This window comes from Antechinus flavipes, chromosome 1 (genome assembly GCF_016432865.1).
Source record: "Antechinus flavipes isolate AdamAnt ecotype Samford, QLD, Australia chromosome 1, AdamAnt_v2, whole genome shotgun sequence".
Classification (NCBI taxonomy): Eukaryota; Metazoa; Chordata; class Mammalia; order Dasyuromorphia; family Dasyuridae; genus Antechinus; species Antechinus flavipes.
This window is the reverse complement of record NC_067398.1, coordinates 724,701,343-724,716,708: the sequence shown is the minus strand read 5'-3', so window position 1 is coordinate 724,716,708 and position 15,366 is coordinate 724,701,343. Positions and strand designations below refer to the sequence as shown.

At 43.9% G+C, this 15,366-nt stretch overlaps 1 pseudogene; it reads left to right on the top strand.

The window, feature by feature from the left end:
- The first annotated feature begins 9,807 nt into the window (after positions 1–9,807).
- On the top strand, positions 9,808–11,775 carry LOC127543841 (zinc finger protein ZFP2-like; annotated as a pseudogene).
- The last annotated feature ends 3,591 nt before the right edge of the window (positions 11,776–15,366 follow it).

Genomic DNA, 15,366 nt, shown 5'->3' with positions numbered 1-15,366 from the left:
AATATTATCCCTTTTAATCAAGGCAGTAAATTATAATTACAGCACAAGGCTTGTATTATTACAGGTAATCAATGTTTTGATCTGTTTTGCTTAACGCTATACTTCTGTAACAAGAGGGTGTCCTTAGGAAGAGAGATGGAGTCATTGAAAAGTGACACTGATATCATCCATAAAAGTGATTTTGAAGGTATCAACAAAAATTAATTTAAAAAAAATTAGGGTTAGGGTTAGGGTTAGGGTTCTGTCTTGCCTCCGAGAGAGGGCTTCTGGCTCTCAATCTCCCAGAGTGCTCTGTGTCTGTCCCAGAATGCCCCTGTGTCTGTCCCAGAGTGCTCCTATGTCTGTCCCAGAGTGCTCTTCTCCAACTCCTAGCAATATTCCAATATACTAAATATATTTAAAATAATGAAATATATATTAAAATTAATTTATATATATAATGAATATAACCAATCAGAATTCAGAATTGGAATAGGAAATATAGAATAGTGTTTGGTAAATATGGGATCATACAATATTAAATAAGGGATTTTAGTCAAAATATACTGGGAAATTAGATAACATCATGAAAAATGAAGTTAAAGTCACAAATCATACATAATTATCCATATGTAATTTTCAAACTTCCAATTTTAAAAAATCAGATGAAATAGGATGATACAGATATCCTATTTCAGGGGAGAAGTAAAATTCCTATCCATTCAACAAATAGGAAAAAACAAAATCTGTGATTTCATCACAGAGCCAGGGAGACCTGACCTGGGTTCAAGAATGACTGCTTCCCTGAGGTAGGAGAGGCAAAAATGTTTGCTTTGCATTGCTTGATTATATGCGTTTGTAACAGGTTTTATTTTTCTTTTCCTCTCATGTTGGGGGACAGGGATTCAGGCAGGATTTGCAGGAGAGTGAATGAATGGAGTAGAACCAGTGGAGTAATGGACGGATACATCGGAGATGCATCTAAGCTATGCCTTGAAGAAAAATGGGAATTTTGAGCAAGGCAGGGAAGAGAAGGACATTCTTAGCTGCAGGATAATGTTGGCAAATGCATGGCGAGGGAAGACGGAATCTGGAAAGACGGCAAAAGCTATGAGCAACAGAACAGCAAGTAATACAATTTGCCTAGGGAAGGACTATGGGAAAAGATTTCAAGGACAGAGCCTGGAGCTAAACCGAGGAGGGAATTCAACAAAAGAAGAGTTTCTATTATGTGCTGGTGGCTTCAAGCAGCTGCTGAAGGTTTTGGAGAAGTCACACGACTGATTAGAGGTCGGTCAGCAAGACAATTCTGGCCACTAGAGGAGGGGAAAGGCTAAACTCCATGATGCTAGACTATTACAACAGAATGAGGGCAGAAAGGGAGGAGGAAAATAGATGAGAAATAATGGACTGCAGAGATGAGGGAAGATGAACAGAGGCAAGAGTAACAGGTTATATTCCCCAGGGTCCACACCTCCCTTGGTTTTCCGCTTCTCGTCACCACATCTTTAGAAACCAGCAGCTGTGAAAGACCTTAGGAGGCTGAGCAAAGCGCGTTTGCCACTGCTCCGGGTCCAGGGCAGGCCCGCATCCGGGCACACAGCCAAAGAGGGCATCCGGCAGGCTGGACTATGCAAGTGTACAGAAATGCCGCTCGGACCCACTAAGCGCGGATGAAAGCAGTTTGGGATAAATGTTGACCAACTGGAGCACTTTCAATCAAGGGCAATGGAGACCATGTCATAATCATAATGCTTGGTGATTGACGATTGCTATCAACCAGTAACAGCTGAAGGAACTGAGGGGGTTAGCCAGTTTAGAGAAGAGGAAACACCATAGTTGCCTTTCAAATACTTGAAAGACTATCACAGTATGTATGTTGAAATCCCCCGGTATAAAGGTGAGAGTTGATAAGGAAAGAAAAATTGTTATCTAGGTATCTGATTGAGAGGGAACGGAGTGATGGGCAGACCACAGCTACAAGGATTTTGACTGGGTGGTAGACATAAATAGCATAAACCTCAAGGGAGGAGACGGCAGAAGTCACAACTCTCCCATTTCAATCAGTCAGGTGAGAAGAATGAAGTATAGCCAGTATTGGAAAGGGTGGCCAGGGAAGCCGTAATTAGGGGGAGATCAGGTTTCAGTAAGAGTGAGTAGATAAATGGAGTGGAAGAGGAATACATTTAAGATGAAGGGATGATTGTTGCCTACAACACAGCCATTCTAGAGGGTACAACGGGTTACCACTCAAGGCCCTGTCTTGGTTCTGCTTTTCATTTCCCTCCAGGCTCTCTTTTGGTGATATCTCTGATTGCCATAAATTACCATCTCTATATACATAAATCCCAAGGTTATCTCCATATGAAAGATATGTAACAATATACACATGTGTGTATGTATATATGTCTGTGTATACATATGTGCATGTATATACATATCCCTAATTTCTCCCTCTAGTTTCAGTTCTGAATCACCAAGTATCCAGCATTTCAGAAACAATATTTCATGAGGAGAGGATGTGATTTCACTGGAGGGAAGAAACTCTACCAATGCAGGTTAGCACCTTCCCAGTAATTTATATTTTTATAGGGTTGCCTAGAGAACTAAGTTAAATCACTTGTCCAAGGGCAGTACATGCCAAAGGCAGAATATAAATGCTATCTTCCTGGCTTTGAGCTTTGCTCTCCATTCATTATACCACATTGTCTTAGGCCACATCTCATTTTATAAATCTATATTTTCTGGGCTCTAAACCCAGTTGCTCATATTCAGGGTTTGAATTCCCTACCATAGCTGTGTGTGTCTTCTCAGAAAGCAAATTCCCTGAGCGTAAGGGCTGTTTCTGAACACAGTTGTTGAATGGTTGTCCTCAGAGCCCTTGCGTGGACATTATTTCTGCATGCTTGTGAAAACAGAGCCATGCTAGGAATCCAAATTGCTTTCATCTAAATTGTCTTAGGAATATTTTGAAAATCACCCGGGAGGATATGATACCAGACACTGAGGTCCTTTCTTGAACTAACGTGCCACACATCCCAACTCTGCTGCAGAGAGCGCAACCCCATTGGGCTGGCCACAATATTCGAATGCCCAAAGTACGCTTGCCAAAAGGTTATTTTATGGAGCACTCCCGCGGGGCAAGCGCTCACAAAGTGGTCAGAAAAAGGGACACAAGGGCACTCTCAGGGTCCCTCGGAAGGATTTTGGAATGCTTGTATGACATGGGGGACACTGCCCTCATCAGAGAAGGAGCTGTGCTCTAAAAGCAAAGGAAAACTGAATTAGCTCGGAAGCAACATGAGATGCACAAAGTGAGGGAAGAGCCCCAAAGGTTCACGGGGACTATTTATGTCCGACCTGTTGCAGTGCCCCGGCCCGAGCCCGTGCTGGTCTGACCGATCACAGTCGGACACACTTTAACATACTGACGCCGTCTTGGTCCTCTTTGAGAACGAAGAAGCACACCCATGGGGGTTGGTTGTGGGCACACAAAGGAGCAGGAGGAAGAGGAAGGAGGAGGATGTAGCCGAGCTTTTCGGGAGCCTAGGCCCGATGGAAGCCGCCCCGCCTCCTCCCCGCTCTGGGTCCTTAAGCTCCCCTCCAGCACGGCAGATCTCCATGGGAAGTTAGCACGGGGAGGGGGAGGGGCCTCCAGGCCCGAGCACGAGCATCTCCTGGGGCTTCCAGGAGAAACTTGAAACACGCGGGCCGTGGTTGCCTTGGAAACGAGATAACCAGGCAAGAGGAAGAAAAGTCGAGGCGCTTCCTTCTCCCCCCGGCTTTACCCCCTCCCGCGGTGCTGCAGTTCTGGGCGCGCTCGTAGGCGCTTTGGCTCTGCAGTGTTAGGCCTCCCTGGTCCCCGCGGCCCTGGGTGAGAGCCGGGAGAGCGCGGACAGAGCGGGAGGAGCAGCCCGCACCGACTTTGAAAGGCTCCCCATTGTTGGTCTGGCCTTTGAGAATTACGCGCGCGCAGTCCTGTAACGCAGAAACTCTTCGGCACGTCCATAGGCTGACCTTGGAGGCGCGGCTAGAAAACCGACCAATCAGATCGTGATGTTGCGCTTCCTCCCTCTTTCCCTCCCTCCCTCCCCGGCTTCCCCAGCCGGTCCTGGGCTCCTTTTTTTCCCGTCCTCTCCCCCCGCCCCGCCCCTCAGCGTTGCCTGGGTTGCCTGATGCTGCTGGCGGGGTGCTTGGTACCTCTGTTAACACCTCTGCAAAAGGAAGCATCGCCGGCAAATGAGACCGCAAGCGTAAAGGTCATCTGGTGCTGTCGGCGCCCTCATCCCCCGTCTCTCTCGTCGCTTCCACTCCCCCGCCGAGCCCCCTCCTCTGCCGAAGGACCGACTGAGGTGTCAGCAGGGACTTTAGAGAGAGCATCTATTAGGCGCTTCCTGCATGCCAGACTGTGCTGAGGATGCAAGAAACGAGAAACCGCCCCTCAGGGGGCTTCTGTTCTAATTGGGGAGGAAGGGGTCTAGAAGGAAGAAATCCTGGAGAATGAGTTGGGCTGCATACGGGCTCCTCGTGACCTCAGCACGCAGTCGCCGCCGTTTATGAACACCTACTGTGTGCTAGGTCCCGGGCTAGGCGCTGGCGCTACAAAGGAAGCAAAAGACAGTCCCTGCCCTCGAGGAGCGCCCTGTCTCTGAGGAGACACATGCGCCTCGCCTCCAGCAGGGAGCTCACCCGTCCTAGAAAGCAGGAGGATGACGGCTAGGACCCGCCAGGTGAGTGTGGCCCCTCTCTTCTCAAACTGGACACTAAGAACTGGGGCCATCTTTGGTTAGAGGTGGGTAAGGAGTGCAGCGGTGCCCAGAGGAAGGGGCTGGGGTTCAGAAGGGCCAATTTCTCTTGGGTTCCCTAGGGGGCCCCGGCGGGGCATAGAGCAGCAGGGTTAGGATCCAAAAGGGCTACTTCCTCATGGGTCCCCTAGGGGGCGCAGCGGGATCTGGATTCCAAAAGAGTTACATCCTCATAGATCCCCTAGGGGGCGCAGCGGAACCCAGAGTATGGGGCCTGCGGTCCAGAAGAGTTACTTCCTCATGGGTCCCCCAGCGGAGGCGCAGCGGGATCTGGATTCCAAAAGAGTTACATCCTCATGGATCCCCTAGGGGGCGCAGCGGTGCCCAGAATACCAGGCTTGGGGTCCAGAAAGGCTACTTCCTCACGGTTCCCTAGGGGGCGCAGCGGTGCCCAGAATACCAGGCTTGGGGTCCAGAAAGGCTACTTCCTCACGGTTCCCCTAGGGGGCGCAGCAGTGCCCAGAGTACCAGGCTTGGGGTCCAGAAAGGCTACTTCCTCATGAGTCCCCTAGGGGGCGCAGCGGTGCCCAGAGTACCAGGCTTGGGGTCCAGAAAGGCTACTTCCTCACGGGTCCCCTAGGGGGCGCAGCAGTGCCCAGAGTACCAGGCTTGGGGTCCAGAAAGGCTACTTCCTCATGGGTCCCCTAGGGGGCGCAGCAGTGCCCAGAGTACCAGGCTTGGGGTCCAGAAAGGCTACTTCCTCATGGGTCCCCTAGGGGGCGCAGTCGGGCCAAGAGTGCTGGGCTTGGGGTCCAGAAGGGCCAATGCCTCATGAGTCCTCCAGGGGGCGCAGCCATGCTCAGAGCACTGGACCTGGGGTACCGAAGGGCAGGATACCAGCTCAGGATTGGGGGAGGGGTGCTAGGAGTTGGATGCCCTTAGCCTCTGCCATTCCTCGCTTTGGCCCCAGATTTTGCCATCCCGCCATCTTCCTCACCCTGACTGAGCCTTCGGCCCCCACCACGGCCGCACTTGTCTGCAGGGCGGCCTCCCCAAACCTATCGGGGTTCCGGGCTCCGTGACCTTCCAGGACGTGGCCGTGGACTTCTCCCGGGAGGAGTGGCGGCAGCTGCGCCCGGCCCAGAAGGAGCTGTACCGGGAGGTGATGCTGGAGAACTAGCGGACCCTGGCGGGCCTGGGTAAGGGGCTCCCCCGGGGCCTCAGTAAGCCCCAGGCCAGGTCCTAGTGCTGATCATCCTCGGGCTTGCGGCCCCTGCGCATCCTAACCCTTCTCTGGCCCCGGGAGGAGGGATTTCTACCCGTTATTAGCAGGTGGCTGGTCTGGGGGGGGGGGCACCAGCCCCTGGGAGCTCCATCGGGTGATCCCCAAGGTCAAATGCACAGATTCATGGGGTTGTTGGATGCCTCTTCTCTTACCTGGAAATGAGTCAAATGTATCGCTTTGTCTTGGCTTTGGGAGCGCAAACCCGCTCTGCAACCTTACCCGGTGCCCACGGTCGCATCTTAGACTGTACTTAGGCAAGTGCCGTGCACACAGCAGGCCTTAATTACCGGTTATCCGGCTAGGCCTCCTTTCCGAGGGGCTCTTTGCCCAGCACTTTCCTGTTTTCACTGGACAGGACTTGAGGATTCTAAGCCAGACGTGATCAAGCAGCTGGAGCAACAGCGAGCCCCTGGGATTCAAGAAGGATCTGTCCTGGCAAACTCCGGTCCAGGTGAGCTTGGGAACCGGGCGGGAAAGGCCCCGGGGCTGCTCAGCTGAAGGCTCTGAAACACTGTCCAGCCACAGCGGGAGGAGGGCCGAGGGAGCCAGTTCCTGCCCGAAGCTTCCCTGGCCTTCCAGGGCCTTTAACAGAAGCCCCATCTTTCTTTTCTCCTCTGACTTTGCCTCCGTAGCAGCCGTTACTCACTTTTTGCCATCCATTCATTCATTTCCTTGTAAAATATAGGTTTAATAGTACCATGCCCTGTTTTTCCTTCCCATCCTAGTCACTTTTGATTTTAAATAGTCCCTAAGATTATGTTACTGTTAGTTTTCTCAAGATGTGATCAGTGTGTGTGTATGTATTTTTTTTCCTGAAGCAGTTGGGGTTAAGTGACTTGCCCAGGGTCACACAGCCAGGAAGTGTGAAGTGTCCCAGATCAGATCTGAATTCAGGTCCAACTGACTTCGGGGCTGGGGCTCTATCCACTGCGCCCCCTAGCTCAGTATGTATATTCTGACTTCACTTTCTTACATTTTTTAGAAAAAGTTCCACATATCCCTATAGTCTTGCATCATAGCTATCATAAAGGTGCAGGATATATATCTGATCTTAAATTTTTTCATCTGAGAAATACCAGGTACAAAGGTATCTAAAGTAGGTACCTGAATCAAACATTTACTGATAATAAATCACAATTTGGGGACTTCTACATTCGGTTGTGTGACTCCATATAAGTTTGCAACCTATAGTTTATGAAGCTTTGATATATATATAAATGCCAGAATGTAACTGTAACACAGCTGTTAGACACAAGATTTATTTTTGGCCTTTTGTTATTCCTATTACTAACAATACCATCATTGTCATTATTTATGTTATTGTAATACATTATATATTATACATATTGTTATGCATTACATATTTATTATACATGCTATTGCTATACAATTTATATTATACATGATGTTATACATTATTATTGTTGTTGTTGTTTTGTTGTGATTATTATTTTGAGATTAAATGTCCCCATCTTGCCCAAACTCGAAGTTAAGTGGCTATTCATTAACTCACTGCAGCTCAGACTTCTGCAGCCCAAATGATCTACCAGCCTAAGCCCCCTTTAGAAGCAGAGATTACAGGCCTCAATTCTGGTTTTGTTTTCTTTTGTTGGCTTCCTGTGAGTACCATCCTACCAGTAGGACGACTGGGTCAGTAGGAGTACTGATGTTCCTTTTGTATGTTGCCATATTGGCTTTGAAGGTGATGGCTCCAGTTCCTGACCTCATTCACAGTATAAGAACCCCATTGTTTTTTTTTTTTTTCAGCTTGACCATGCCTAATTTTCCAGATTACAAACCTTTGCCAATTTAAAAGTGGCAAAGTGAAGTCTCAGGGGTTTTTTTATTTGTATATCTTTGATGATTAGAAAGTTTGAATAGGTTTTTCTTGCTAGGAAATTACTAACAATTTGTATTCATTTAAAAAAGGCATATTTATAAGTTTGATCATTTGTCTTTAGTGAAATAGATCTTGGTCTCATAAATCTGTATCCATTCTTATATACTGTGAATGCCAAGTTTCTACTGGAAATATGAAAGCAAAATTTTCCCCAATCTATTTCTGTCCATTTTATTTTGAATGTTTTAATTTTCTTTGGAGAGAATTTTTTAAATGTAATTGAATCTACTGGTTTTTGTCTTCAGCACTTTAATTTCTTCTTTTTAAATAGTGCAACTGAATGATGCAGTAGATAGATTAATGACGCTGGAGTGGGAAAGGTCTGAGTTCAAATTGATCCTCATACTCTTAGTAGCTGTGTGACTCTGGACAAATCATTTCATTTTGTTTGCCTCAGTTTCCTCACCTGTAAAACAGCAAAGCACTAGTTGAAGTCAAAGAGAGTTGAACACAACTGAATAACAATAGAATAGATGTATATGAACAAAAAATGATTTGGGGAGGGTAGGTCCTAATAGCTATGTGGAATTGGGAAAGGCTTCATGTACAAAAAAAAAAAAAATGACTGGTTAATTTTTTAATTTAACATTTTGTCTTTTCAAATCACATGTGAAAACAATTTTTAACAGTTGTTTTTAAGAATTTTTGAGTTTCGTATTCTCTTTCTTTCCTTCCCCCTGCCCCTTGTTGAGAAAGCAAGCAATTTAATATAGGTTATACATATACAGTCATGCAGAACATTTTCATGTTAGGGGTGTTAAAAAAAAGACTAACCAACACCAAAAATACCCCAAGAAAAATAAGGTTATATAAAAAAGGAATGGGATAGAGCACCAGCCGTGAATTCAGGAGGATCTGAGTGCAAATCTGATCTCAGACACTTAACACTTCCTAGCTGTGTGACCCTGGGCAAGTAACTTAACTCCAATTCCCCAGGGGAGTGGGGAAAGAATGTTTCAATCTGTACTCAAAATCCATTAGTTCTTTCTCTTACCATGATTTCTTACACATAAATGTTTATTGAATCAACTTGATTTGAAGTGAACCAAGATGGTTCATAATTCATTAGCTCCTTTAGAGTTAATGCCACAGGAAGGTGATTTGAAGGATGCTATTTTGTCCTTGCTTAAAGAGGACTGGAATAACATCATGATTTTGGGGTTGTGTCTGACTGTGGCTGTTCAGACCAATACCAGTTTGGAAGGCTTTACTTATTGGTCACAAATAGTCCATATGACCATTTGGGAGGGACTTATATATCCTTTGATAGATATATAACCTAAAGAAGAGGAGACACAATCGGAATGTGATTGCTGACTTTCTGTAATTAAATGGCTGCCATGTGGAAGACAAATTGAATTTGTTCTTTTTGATCTCAGAATTAAGAGTAATAGAGAGATACTACAGAGGATAATGTAAGCTTGATGTTAAGGAAAATCTTCTTAACATTTGGAACTATCTAAAAGCGGAATGGGTTGCCTTGGATTTTCTAGAAGTCTTCAAGCAAAGGATCAATTGGTAATGGCATTAAAATAGAAAGTCTTTTAGAATAAAGGTTGCATTGAGGTCCTTTCCAACTTTGAAATTCTGTGTGATTCTTTTATTGTGACTTTTCAAATATTAGCTTTGATATTCATTAGTGGTTAAGTCAACAAATTAATCTAAATCAGTTTCCTAATTTGGAAAATAATAACTAGCCTACCAACCTCACAAGGTTCTTATGAAGATCTTTAAAAATGCTTTTTATAAACCAAGTGGATAAATAACCATACAATAGTAATATTATTTGTTTTAGGTTTTAAAGTTCAACATTTTTCTTAATAGAAGAAATGGAAGACAGGACTAAATGTAACTAAGAAATGGAAGTATTTACTTTTTCTTTCTTTCAGATTGGGAGAATAGACTTGAAGCCAAGAAGTCAATTCTAAGCCTAAACATTTCTGTGGAAGAGTCATTCCAAGAAAATTTCATAAAAGATGGTCTTTATGTCTTAAAGTCAGTAGAATATGAAACTGGGCTAGAAAGACAGCAAAGGTATGAGAAAAAACATTCTAAGCAAGCAAAAACTTTCCAAAGAAAAACTTTCAATAAATTGCCGAATCGTAAATGTAAGAAATATGACAGAATCTTTCTTCTGGGGCCAACCTTTGTCTCCCAACAAAAGATATATGTTGGAAAGAGTTTCCACCAATATGATAAACAAAGAAAGAGCTTCAGATTGTACCCTGACTCAAATAAGTATAATAGATTTTGTTTGAAGAAGACACTTTCTGAATTTGATGAATGTGAGAAATCATCCAGTTATAATTCAGATTTTTTAAAATGTCATAGAATAAATACTCAAGAGAAACCTCATAAAGATAATGATGGTAGAAAAATTTACCACAGCTCATCTATTATTTCTCTCCCAATAATCAATATAGGTGAGAAACTTCATAAATGTAATGAATGTGGAATGTCTTTCCTCAATAGTCTACAACTAATTGAACACTGGAGCATTCATACAGTAGAGAAACCCTATGAGTGTAGTGAATGTGGAAAGGTGTTTCGTTGGAGCTCAGGACTTACTGAACATCAAAGAATTCATACTGGAGAAAAACCTTATGAATGTAATGAATGTGGGAAATCTTTCAGTCATAGGTCATCCCTTACTTCTCATTATAGAATTCATAGTGGACAAAAAAGTTATGAATGTGATGAATGTGGCAAGGCCTTCTTTTGGACCTCAGAACTTATTAAACATCAGAGAATTCATACTGGAGAGAAACCTTATGAATGCAGTGAGTGTGGCAAAGCCTTCCACCAGAGTATACACCTTACTCAACATCAAAGAACTCATACTGGAGAGAAACCTTATGAGTGTAACGAATGTGGGAAGCCTTTGGCCGAATTGCACTCCTTACTGATCATAAACGAATTCACACAGGAGAGAAACCTTATGAATGTAATGAATGTGGAATGGCCTTCCGCTGGAATTCAGGACTAACTGAACATCAGAGAATTCATAGTGGAGAAAAACCTTATGAATGTAATGCATGTGGGAAGACTTTCAGTCGCAGGTCATCCCTTACTTCCCATCACAGGATTCATAGTGGGAAGAAACCCTATGAATGTAATAAATGTGGCAAGGCCTTCTATTGGATGTCAAAACTTACTAAACATCAGAGAATTCATTCAGGAGAAAGGCCTCATGCATGCAATGAATGTGGGAAGACCTTCAACCGAAGCATACATCTTACTCAACATCAGGGAATTCATACTGGTGAAAAACCTTTTGAATGTGGTGAGTGTGGGAAGGCTTTCAACCGCAGTATACATTTTACCCAACATCAGAGAATTCACACTGGAGAAAAACCTTATGAATGTAATGCATGTGGAAAAGCCTTCTGCCAGAGCTCAGGACTTACCAGACATCAAAAAATTCATACTAGAGAGAAACATTAGGTAATGGCTGTAGGAAGGTTTTTTACCAGAAGAAAAACACTTCCCTGAACATCACAGAATTAATTAACTATTAATTACAAATTAATAAATGTGGACAGTTTTTCCATAAGCTAGCTCTTAACTTCTAGCACAGGATTATATTAGAAAATTTATAATTGTATTGAACTAGAAAGTACAGCATTTAGTATACATTGAGAATTAATAGTGGAGAAAATTAATGAAAGTGAGAAAACCTTCCATACATTTGATTGCTCATCAGAAACTTTGTACTGGAGAAAAACCTTATATGATAAATATGGGACAAACTTCCGAATCAAAAGTCTTATCCAAGATCAGAAAATTCATACTGAGTAAAATTTTAAGAAAAATAAACCTTAAGAATATAAAAATTTTGACAAAATTAGAGTACATATTTTGCTGAATATTGTGGATGTCATATTAAATACAAACTATAGGTGAAGCAAAGTTTCATCTAATTTTCTCATAGTTCTTCCAAACATTTTCCTCTCAAGTCTCCCATCCCAAAGTCTCCCTTTACCAAAGCCATAACTACAATGTATAATGTTTTTTTCGATATGAAAAATTACCTTCCAGATATTTTATCCTTTAGTCATCACTAAGGATTTATTAAGCTCTTACCACATGGCAGGCACTGGACTAAGTGCTGGGGATACAAAGAAAGGCAAAAGATAATTCCTGCCCTTAAGGACCTCCCAGTCTAATGGAAGACAACATGAAAACAACTGTTCAGAATACAATAGAAACTGTTCAAAAAACAATATTCGGAATAAATTGGAAGAAGGCATTAAAGAAGAATGGGAAAGTCTTCTTGTAGAAAGTAGGGTTTTATCTGGGATGTGAAAGAAGCCAAGGCAGCCAGGAAATGGAGCATTTTGAGAATGGGAAAGCCAGTAGTCTTGAAGTCTCTGTATAATGAATAACATATGAGTCAGTGACACTGAGTCAAAGAGTCTGGGAGGATAAGTGAGGTGGAAGAAGACTGTAAAGGTGGATTGAAGGCCAGTTGTAAAGGACTTTGAAATCCAAAGGATTTGACATTTGCTCTGGGAGGGGAAAAGGAACCATTGGAGTTTGCTTAATAGAGAAGGGGGTGATATGCACTTAGGGAAGGCTAATTTGATTGGAGTAGGAAAGAGCTGAGGCAGGGAGGCCAAAAGATGATTGTCATAGGTCAAGTATGAGGTGACGAGGGCCTCCATTAGTATATTAGCAGTGTTGAAGCAGAAAAAAGGCTAGAAGGACAGGTTTAGCCACAGATGGAGATAGAGGATGAGAGGAGGGACAGGAGATAAGTCTGGGTGACTGGGAGCATAGTTAGGGTACTTCAAAATTTTGAAGGGGCACATTATGTGAAAAAAGGGGATGGGTTTAGTTTTGGACATGTTAAGCTTAAGGTGTCTGCTGGACATCAGTTCTTCTGGCTCAGAGTCATTTTCTCTATGCCGTCTTGCATCCTCTTAGAGAAGAATGGATTTGAAATCGGGGCTTCTGGTCAGGGGGCCAGGGCTCTATCACTGTTCCATCAAGCTATCTCAGAAGTGCTTCCAGCCTAAGACTCAGAACCTGGTCCCTGGAGGGACTCTTCTTCCTCCCTTAGGCACAGCAAGGGATGGTATCAGGGTTGGGTAGCTCTTGTTTGGCCCACCCAGTTTCCTAACCATTGGTGAGTTATATGGCCAGGCCCTTTTGCTACCTGTTCCCAGATGAGCAAAGCTTACTCCGTGCTCCTGGAAGCCGGCAGCTTGCTCGGGTTACCTATGAGATTGTATCTCTCCTACTCTCTTCTCCCGGTGAGAGGCCATCTCTCCCAAAGCCCTGAGACATATATCTGAAGATAGTCCTCTTGTCAGGGATTGGGTCCAAGGACCTCATTTCCTTCCCAGCCCAAACCCATTCTGCGAGCTCTTTCCACTTCTCTCTTAGGAACCTGCCCCCAATAGTCCTATGGAATGGCCTCCTGCAGGGGCACAGGCCCATACAAGGACTCCAACAGTCCCCCTTAGTCACCTTGGATCAGCCTTTTGTGCATTAGTTATCTTTACCACTCATTCTTCCCTCTTCCTCATTTCCCTGTTACTACCTGAGAATCACCCAGACTCCCAGCGGATGAGGGATCATCCTCAGCCCCCCTAGACACCCTCATCCTTTCTACCTTCCTAGCATCTCTAAATGTCTGTCTTCTGTCACCGTGCCAGCCTCCTTCCTGTAGGACCCTCACCCGTGGGCTGTTTCTGTGGCCTGCTGACCAGTCTCCCTGACCTAAGTCCTTCCTGTAGTCCATCTTCCATTTAGCTGTCAGAGTGACCGTCCTACAATGGATCGGTTTATATTGCCCCTTCTCCCATGAACTCCAATGGTTTCCTTTTGCCTTTAGGAAAAAATACAAACTGCTCTGCTTGTTGTTCAAAGCCTGTCATAAATTAGCTCCATCCCATCCAGTCTTTTTACCCCCACGATCTGCACTCTGCAGTCCAGTAATTCTGACTTCTCTTGATGTCCACGAACAAGAACCTCCATCTTTCTGCTCCAGGCTCTTTCTCTGGTCCTCCCGGGGCCTGGAAGGCTCTCCCTCATCACCTTTGCTTTTTTGGCTTCCCTCATATCCCAACTAAAATCCTGACTTCTACAGGGAGTCTTTCCAGATTTTCTTCATGCTAGAGCCTGCTCTCTGGGGATTATTTCTGATTTAACCTGGACAGAGCTGTTTGTACATAGCTGTTGCATGTTGTCTCCCCCTAGACTGTGAGTCTTAAAAACTGGGAATGTCTTTTTGGCCTTTCTTTGTATTTCCAGAACTTGGCACATAGTAGGTGCTTGTTGAATAGATTTGGTCCAGGTCATAGAGCCAGTATATGTCAGAGGCAAGATCTGAACCCAGTTTTCCTAGTTTCTTGAATCTCTACCTTTACTGAACACTGAAAAATACAAATTAAGAAAGTACATAAGACAAGTTCTGATAATAAAAACAAGCAGCACAAGCACCAACTCACATTAGAAGAAAACCAAAATACATCCATCTCCTAGAACTGCTTCTGGGCCATGGACTGAGCATTGATAGATCCTACCAATAAAGCCACTGTCTCTCCCTTTTGCTCCAAGTACCAACAGCTAAGAAGACTAGATTCCCTTCAAGACTTCCTCTCCTCTCCTTTTTACTTTTATTCATTCATTCATTTATGTTCTGGGTTTAATTCCTTTTTTTTATTAAACATATACATTTGTTCTCTGGTTTCCTTTGCCCTAGTTGGACTTAATGAGGCCCTAGCACATCCCTCTAGAGGCAAAGGTCTACATAGGAAGGAAATCAGTTATATTTTCATCATGATGGGAAGCTCACTTCCATCCCAAGCTGGATGTCAAGTTACCAGCTATTAAAGGATGGGGCAGGGATTCACAAAACGCGAGCTGCTTGCTTGTTAGCATTCAAAACTGTCAAAGGAAGGGAAACAAGTTGTTGGTTACCTTTCATGACTGCCCTTTAAAGAAGACCACTAGTTCTGATTGCTTTTCTTCTAATGTTCCATTGTCTAGTACATATCTCTTCCTTCAGCCTTCTTTCCATGAGGATGCATGCCCCTCTGTCCAGAATCTACTTCCAGTTCACTTTCCTTTTTCTTTGTCCTAAAAGAAAACTTTTAAAAAACTCTGTCTGTAGGAAGAGCCATCAGATTGAATTGCTCTGGCTCTTCTCTGGTTCCTTCCCCTTAAAATGACCATTTGTAGAAATGAATTCCCTTTTTTCTTAAATGTCAGCACCAAAGAACAAGTCTAGTCTGAAGTAAAAGAGCAACTTTAGCTTCTACTTGGTGGATTGTTTATTGCTTATTCTCATATTCCAAATTTAAATATCAAAAATACCCTTTTCTAACTTGGCTTTTAATGCATTTGGAGATATAGTCTTGAAAGGCAACTTCTTTCTCAGATTGGAAAAAGTTTCCATTTTTTCCCTTGCCCCAGCTCTACCCTCTCTTGTCATCCATCAACAAGAGTTT